The sequence below is a fragment of the Cervus elaphus genome, chromosome 2 (genome assembly GCF_910594005.1).
Source record: "Cervus elaphus chromosome 2, mCerEla1.1, whole genome shotgun sequence".
Lineage (NCBI taxonomy): Eukaryota > Metazoa > Chordata > Mammalia > Artiodactyla > Cervidae > Cervus > Cervus elaphus.
The window spans coordinates 22104286-22110279 of record NC_057816.1 but is presented as its reverse complement, the minus strand read 5'-3'; the positions used below and the strand labels follow the sequence as shown (position 1 = coordinate 22110279).

The following is a 5994-nucleotide window of genomic DNA, read 5'->3' as shown; positions in this document are numbered from 1 at the left end:
AGGGTACCTGGGAGGAAGAAGCCAAGCCCTGGGCCTTAAAGTGGTTCAGGGCTGCTTCATATGTAGAAACCTCTGGTCTGAAGTTACATTCTTTGCATTTTTCTTAGTTAAGTAACCCATTTTCTTACATCTAGAGCAGGGTGGACCTCTTTCCCAGAAGGAAAAACTAAGACATCTCAGAGAGCCCTTGAGGAAAACTCAAGGGATCACCAAGTACCTCGGCAGCTGTTACAGAGGTATTTTCCAATAACAGCTCTTCCTGCTTCAATTCCCAAGTCATTTAAGTAAAGAAACAGCCCTTTGTCCTGGTTCTGAGTGGAAAAATGTCGAGTATAGGCCAGGCTCCAAGTGCAGGGTTAATTCTCATTGATTGGGCAAGGTCTGCCACCTGGTGGGAAGAAATAAAATGTCACCTGCTTTTCTCATCTAATTTCTTGCTATACTGATTTTTTTTTAAATCATATATATTTAAAATCATATACAATGCTGAAGCTGAAACTCCAATACTTTGGCCACCTCATGCGAAGAGTTGACTCATTGGAAAAGACCCTGATGCTGGGAGGGATTGGGGGAAGAAGGAGAAGGGGACGACAGAGGATGAGATGGCTGGATGGCATCACCAACTTGATGGACATGAGTTTGAGTAAACTCCGGGAGTTGGTGATGGACAGGGAGGCCTGGCATGCTGCGATTCATGGGGTCGCAAAGAGTCGGACAAGACTGAACGACTGAACTGAACTGAACAATCATATATTTTACAAGGGCTTCCCTTGTGGCTCAGCTGATGATGAATCCGCCTGCAATGCAGGAGACCTGGGTTGGGAAGATCTCCTAAAGAAGGGAAAGGCTACCCACTCCAGTATTCTGGCCTGGAGAATTCTGTGGACTGTTTAGTCCACGGGGTCACAAAGAGTCAGACATGACTGAGGCGACTTAACACATATTTTTACAGAACCCATCCTCAGCCTCTAACTTGGGCTTGCTTAGCCACCAGCCAAATTCTCCTACCTTGATAATGATGCTGACATATTGAGGAGAATTTTTCAGCAAATATCTGGATCTTAAATCACTTTCAGAGTATTTTAGAACAGCCGGGAGAAGAAGCAAAGGTAAGAAGGAGGGGACTGGTAGGTGATAGGCTTCTCCTAAAGAAGAAAGCATTCATTCATGCATACACCATCATCCATGGAGTTGAGCACCATTGAGCACCAAAAACCATGCTCATCAAAATAAAATGCCTTTCCACGAAAAGAAAAACATGCAAATCAGTTTGGAAACAAAAATGTGTAAGATCACATCCCTGCACCTTTAGTGCCAAAGAGATGAATAGATGACCAAGTTAGGTTGGGAAAATAAATTAGGTAATTTTGGTTTTCACTGGAGGGTGCAGAGTTGTTTGAGTCCATTAGGGGGAGTGCTAAATCTCCAGACAAAACACACATGCCCTAGGCTAATTCTGGAATATGCCCAGGATTGCTTGAGGATTTCAGTCTATCTGTCCCTCACAGAAAGTAAAGATACCCCAGGATTCTGGGGACCTTGAACTTTCAATAATATCCTCCAGCACTGCACATGTATCACTTCTTTCCTCTTTCACCAGCCCATACTTTTCCTTCCACCCAGGCCAGTGCTCTCAAATTGCAGCCCCAGGCATCCCCACTGCCCTCACCTGGGAAACTTATAGAAATGCAAATTCCCAGGTCCCGTGACTTCCCAGACTAAATACATCAGAATCTCTGGCAATTTAAAAAAAAAAAAAAACTATTTATTTATTATTTTCAGCTGCTGTGTATCATTGCTCTATGGGGGCTTTCTCTGGTTGTGGCAAGCCGGGGCTACTGTCTAGATGTGGTGCACAGGCTTCTTCTTGCAGTGGCTTCTCTTGCTGCTGAGCAGAGGTTCTAAAGTACACAGGCTCAGTAGTTGCAGCTCTGGGGCTCTAGGGCAGAGGCTCAGTAGTTGAGGCTCATGGGCTTAGTTGCTCTGAGGCATGTGGGATCTTTCCAGACCATAGAAATCAAACCTATGTCCCCTGCATTGGCCAGCAGACTCTCAACCACTGGACCACCAGGGAAGTCCCTCTGGGAGTGTTTTGTTTTTTTTTTTCCTGGGAGTGTTTTTAACAAGCTCTCCAGGTGATTTTTTTTTTCCATTTATTTTTATTAGTTGGAGGCTAATTACTTTTCTCCAAGTGATTTTGATGCATGCCAAAGTTTGAGAGCCTTGAGTCTACAAAACCATGTGGGTATGGACCAGGGAGACTGGTGGGGTGGAAGAGAAGAAGTGGTGGTTCCTGCAAGAGGAGAGGAAGCAGAGAACATCCGTAAAGGGAGATGACACTGCACCGCAGTGCCTTTTGCCAGCTCCGCTTGGCACCATTGTTGTAAACACTAACCCCCAAATTTACCCTAGGTCCGATTGGCTTTAGACATTGGCTCAGCCTTCAAATCATGCTACTCCAGAACAGTAGCTGCACAGCGTTCAGGACTGATAAGATAAGCAAGGGCTGGGCCAACCAACACTCAATTTCAACTCTCTCCACTTCCGTCCGGATCCATGACAGGCGCACCTCACCTCCTGGGCAGTGTGGTGTACTGGCAGGCTCCCATCAGCTCCCCCTCTCACCTCCCCCGCGTGGGGCTGGGATACCTGGATTGAAAACGAACTCCATTAAACCCCAGGCAGCATCAGCAGCTTGCTCCCTCCTCTGTTGCGTGGGGAGAATACTACAGTGGGTCCTCTGGATCAGCTGGTTCTGCAGTTGCAGAGTCCATCAGTCCTGGATTGAAAATATTCAGAAAAAAAAATTTCTAAAAACCAAACCTTGGATTTGCTGCAGGAAAGCAACTATATACTTACATAGCGTTTACACTGTAGTAGGGGTTGTTGTGGGCTTCCCAAGTGGTACTAGTGGTAAAGAACCAGACCGCCAGTGCAGGAGACATAAGAGATGTAGGTTGGATCCCTGGGTCAGGAAGATCTCCTGGAGGAGGGCATGGCAACCCACTCCAGTATTCTTGCCTGGAGAATCCCCATGGACAGAGGAGCCTGGGGGGGGCAGGGTTGGCTACAGTCCATAGCGTCTCAAAGAGTCAGACACGACTGAAGTGACTTAGCATGCGTGCATACAGGAGTTGTTGTATTAGTTGTAGTCTAGAGATGATTTAAAGTATATAAGAGGATGTGCATAGGCGATATGCAAATACTAGGACATTTTATATAAGGGACTTGAGTGTCAGATTTTTGATATGGGGGTACTGGAGCCAGTCCCCAGAGGATATCCAGGGAGGACTGTACTTACCAAAGGGAAATGCTATTTAAACGTACACAACGAATCACCTAAAGTCCCTAGAGCAGGACAGGCATTGTTGCTCAGTCTTGTCCGACTCTTTTGTGACCCCATAGGCTGAAGCCTGCCAGGCCCCTCTGTCCATGGGCTTTCCCAAGAAAGAATGCTGGAGTCCATTGCCATTTCCTTCCCCAGGGGATCTTCCCCACTCAGGGATGAAATCCACATCCCCTGACAATGCCAGAGGATTCTTACCACTGAGCCACCTAGGAAGCCCTCGGGGCAGGCATTATTCCTTAGCATTTTTCTGACCTTGGTTCCTACTCTCCGGGCATCCCGGCTGCCTGTGCCTCCCTACCTTGGGTTTTTTAGCACAAAGTGAAAGTCGCTCAGTCGTGTCCAACTCTTTGCAACCCCATGGCCAGGCCAGAATACTAGAGTGGCTCCCTTCTCCAGGCGATCCTCCCAACCCAGGGGTGGAACCCAGGTTGCCCGCATTGCAGGCGGATTCTTTACCAGCTGAGCCACCAGGGAAGCCAAAACGGGCCTTCAAATGGTGTGGAATGAACAGGCGAAGCATGCTCTGCTGTCTGCCGTATTTTTCTATAGCTGCTGCCAAAACGTGCCAGGCCAGAGCCAGACTTTGTCAATCTCTTAAGCAGAAATCACTCTTTTAAAGCGGAAAGCAATGGTGATTCAGGCACCTCCCTGCTTTCCATTCCTCCTCCCCACACGCGGGCACAAAGAGCGGAAGAGGGGTGACACGGACGGGGGCGGGGGTGGGTAGTGAGGGGGAGAAGGCCTCCGTACGTCCAAATTCCCGGGTCACCTCGTCCGCAGTCTAACTCAGCAGCAGACGACAAGATGGGACCTGGGAGGGGAACAGGAGCACCGCCCCCCGCCACCTCCCCGGGCTGGGGGCTGTCAGGTCGCATCTGTTCCAAATTTATAGCCCCTCCTCGGGCCGCCGCCGGCCTCTCCACGGCCTCTTTACCAAGTGCAGCCCCAGCTGAGGCCCCTCCCGCGGGGAGGGAGAGGACACACCCCCGGCGGCCCCGGGCTGGGGGCGGGGAGCAGGTGTGAAGCGGGGGTCGCAGCCGCGCGCGCGGTCACCCTCCATCGCACGCGGAGACCCGGCTTCACCCCCATATTGTACACAATGGGGCGGGGGCCAGGCCGAGGGCGGCTCATTACCCAGATCGGCCGGGGAGCGGGTGTGGAAAGAGGGGGGTTCGGGGGAGGGCCGGCCGCCAGAGCCCCGGGCCGGAGCGCGCGAGTGTGGAGGGGCGAGGCCTGCACGGTGGACGCCCGTCCAGTTACAGCCGATCTCCGACCCCAGCCAAACCCCCGACGCCTGAGCCAATCTGGGCCCCCAGGGCCTGGCGGGAGGAGGAGCCAGGGAACCACGAGAGGCCCTCCGGGGCTGGGCAGAGACGGGCGCGCCCGAGTAGCGCGCGCGCAGCGGGTTCGCAGATTGCCCATTGTCCGCGTCGGCTCCGCGCCCCCCGCGCTCTGCCGGAGTAACAGCCTTCTCTCTGCTGGCCTCGTGGGTTCGAAATGAGCAGCTAGGGCCGTGGGGAGCGCCGGGGGAAGGGTCTTTCAAGGAGGGAGCCTGGGGAGGGGTGGGGAGGGGATGCACCTAGCCGAGGCTACACAAAAAAGTACCGGCCTGTCTCCAACGCGGTCTCTGACTCAGGCCTGCGGGTCAGGGGACCCGCTCCCCTCCCGCGCTTCAAAGGCTCCATCTCCCCAGATTACGACTCTCTTCTCTAACCCGAACTGTTCCGGGAGAGATGCCCTCTTTTTATTTTCCTGGTCGGTCGATACCTTTGTCCGGGCTTTGGAATGCTGAAGGAAAAGGTGGGCGATCTGGACAGATGTGTGTGTGTACCTTTGACGTTGAGGCTAAAGAATTGGACAGAGGAGTTGGGAACTGAACGAAGGGCGCTAGGTTGTGATGGCCCCTGACACCCAGTTCCCTAATCCTGGGATGTCTTCCGTCTCAGGGAACCCGCCCTGGTCTTTGTGGCTTTGTTTCATGGTCCTCTTTGCCAGGATGTCACCGTCGCTGGGAGATGGGCGTCTCTGGGAAAGGACCTGAAAAGGGGCCAGAGAAAGGTTGGGACAGCCAGGTTTAGTGATAAAGGGCCTTACCACTTAGGGTTCGGGGGTGAAGGCAGAGTTGAGTGGAGGCTGAAGCTCATTAGATATAGAGGCCACAATCTGGCAGATGCTGGGCCAAATCGAGAGGACAGACACTTTTTGACCCTTTAAGTATTTTTCAGCATCCTATTATGGATAAGTTGCATATTCTGTATAATAAATAGACACAAAATTAGAAAAATAGAATGAGACCCCATGAACCCATTACCCAGCTTTAGCACTTATCCATTTAAAGACAGTCTTCCTTTATCTGGCCCCATCTCTCTCCCTTCATAATTTTGAAGCAAATGTGAGAAATCATATTTCTTCTGTAAATATTTTGGTGTAGTCTTAAAAGGTAAGGTCTCATTAAATAACATAATAATAACATTGGCACGCCTGAAATATATCATCCAATATATAATCAACACTGAATCTTCCCCAACTGTTTTATGTTTATTCATTATTGTTGTTCAAATGAGGATCCAGATGAGACTATACAGTGTCATGTCTCTTTTAACTGGATGTTCCACCTCTTTATCTCTTTTTTCTTTGCAATTTAT

General features: G+C 50.6%; 1 long non-coding RNA gene across 1 annotated transcript; it reads right to left on the bottom strand.

The window, feature by feature from the left end:
• Positions 1 to 2113: 2113 nt before the first annotated feature.
• On the bottom strand, positions 2114 to 5596 carry LOC122675410. Its single transcript, XR_006335252.1, has 3 exons — positions 5444 to 5596; positions 2650 to 2779; positions 2114 to 2293 (listed from the first exon to the last, which is right to left on the bottom strand). It is a non-coding gene; the product is annotated as an uncharacterized LOC122675410 (long non-coding RNA).
• Positions 5597 to 5994: the final 398 nt, after the last annotated feature.